At 47.2% G+C, this 2,500-nt stretch overlaps 1 protein-coding gene across 2 annotated transcripts in view; it reads left to right on the forward strand.

Moving 5' to 3' along the window:
* zfand5a (zinc finger, AN1-type domain 5a) overlaps nt 1-2,500 on the forward strand; it is a 22,019-nt gene that overhangs the window by 8,024 nt on the left and 11,495 nt on the right. The window lies entirely within an intron of this gene.

Raw genomic sequence — 2,500 nt, forward strand, 5'->3', positions numbered from 1 at the left:
ATATATATACACACAGGGACACACACAGACACACACATATACATACACACACACACACACAGATATACACACACAGACACAGGGACACACACACACACACACAGATATACATACACACAGGGACACACAGATATACATACACACACACACAGATATACATACACACACAGACACACAGATATACATACACACACACACAGATATACACACACAGACACAGGGACACACACACAGATATATATACACACAGGGCACACACAGACACACAGATATACATACACACACACACACACACAGATATACACACACACACACAGAGATATACACACACACGCACAGAGACACACATACACACAGAGACACCTACACAGAGACAGACACACATACACACAGAGACACGCACAGAGACCCACACACACACACACACACACACACACAGACAAACACACAAAGACACACACAGATACTTACAGAGACAGACACATACACACAGACACACAGAGACAGACACACACACACACACAGAGATGCACGCACACACACACAGACACACAGACTGGGAAAGACTGTGACGCTGTGGACCTGCTCTGTTCCTCTCGGCTCGGCGGCATCTCGTGTGTGTTTGTAACCGCGGCGTCTCTGTTCTCCGTGTGGTCGCCAGGAAGAGCTCAGTTTACTGTCTGTGTGAAGGAAGGGACCAGGAAGAGCTCAGTTTACTGTCTGTGTGAAGGAAGGGACCAGGAAGAGCTCAGTTTACTGTCTGTGTGAAGGAAGGGACCAGGAAGAGCTCAGTTTACTATCTGTGTGAAGGGAAGGAAGGACGAGGCAGTTTACTGTCTGTGTGGAAGGAAGGACCAGGCAGAGCTTCGGTTTACTGTCTGTGTGAAGGAAGGGACCAGGCAGAGCTCGGTTTACTGTCTCTGTGAAGGAAGGGACCAGGAAGAGCTTCGGTTTACTGTCTGTGTGAAGGAAGGACCAGGAAGAGCTCGGTTTACTGTCTGTGTGAAGGAAGGGACCAGGCAGAGCTCGGTTTACTGTCTGTGTGAAGGAAGGGACCAGGAAGAGCTCGGTTTACTGTCTGTGTGAAGGAAGGGACCAGGAAGAGCTCGGTTTACTGTCTGTGTGAAGGAAGGGACCAGGAAGAGCTCGGTTTACTGTCTGTGTGAAGGAAGGGACCAGGAAGAGCTCAGTTTACTGTCTGTGTGAAGGAAGGGACCAGGAAGAGCTCAGTTTACTGTCTGTGTGAAGGAAGGGACCAGGAAGAGCTCGGTTTACTGTCTGTGTGAAGGAAGGGACCAGGAAGAGCTCGGTTTACTGTCTGTGTGAAGGAAGGGACCAGGAAGAGCTCGGTTTACTGTCTGTGTGAAGGAAGGGACCAGGAAGAGCTCGGTTTACTGTCTGTGTGAAGGAAGGGACCAGGAAGAGCTCGGTTTACTGTCTGTGTGAAGGAAGGGACCAGGAAGAGCTCGGTTTACTGTCTGTGTGAAGGAAGGGACCAGGAAGAGCTCAGTTTACTATCTGTGTGAAGGAAGGGACCAGGAAGAGCTCGGTTTACTGTCTGTGTGAAGGAAGGGACCAGGAAGAGCTCGGTTTACTGTCTGTGTGAAGGAAGGGACCAGGCAGAGCTCAGTTTACTATCTGTGTGAAGGAAGAGACCAGGAAGAGCTCGGTTTACTGTCTGTGTGAAGGAAGGGACCAGGAAGAGCTCAGTTTACTGTCTGTGTGAAGGAAGGGACCAGGCAGAGCTCAGTTTACTATCTGTGTGAAGGAAGAGACCAGGAAGAGCTCGGTTTACTGTCTGTGTGAAGGAAGGGACCAGGAAGAGCTCGGTTTACTGTCTGTGTGAAGGAAGGGACCAGGAAGAGCTCAGTTTACTGTCTGTGTGAAGGAAGGGACCAGGCAGAGCTCGGTTTACTGTCTGTGTGAAGGAAGGGACCAGGAAGAGCTCAGTTTACTGTCTGTGTGAAGGAAGGGACCAGGAAGAGCTCAGTTTACTGTCTGTGTGAAGGAAGGGACCAGGAAGAGCTCAGTTTACTGTCTGTGTGAAGGAAGGGACCAGAGTGACGAGGCAGTGATGGTAATTGTGACGAGTCATTTGTGTAGCCATGACGCACAATGACGACGCATAAAACACAACCACCCTTTTGTTAGGAAGAAATAACTTGAGTGATGCCAACTATGTAACCATAATTAACTTTTGGGAGGGGAACAGTTACAGATTAGAGCTTCAACTATCCATTATTTACATTGTTGATTCATCTGGCATGTCTCGTTTGGTCTAAAACAATGTCAGAAAAATATATTAAGTTTACTGGCACGGATGAGTGAAGAAACAAGAAAAATATTCACTTTTAAATAGGTGTGTGTGTGTGTGTGTGTGTTCAACTGTTAAATTAATCTACAACTATTTAGATAAACATTTGATCAGTTTGAGTCTTTTTTTATGTGATTCCAGCTTGTTAAATGTGAATATTTTCTTTCTTTCATTCCTTCCCTTATT

Source organism: Perca fluviatilis, chromosome 6, assembly GCF_010015445.1.
Source record: "Perca fluviatilis chromosome 6, GENO_Pfluv_1.0, whole genome shotgun sequence".
Classification (NCBI taxonomy): domain Eukaryota; kingdom Metazoa; phylum Chordata; class Actinopteri; order Perciformes; family Percidae; genus Perca; species Perca fluviatilis.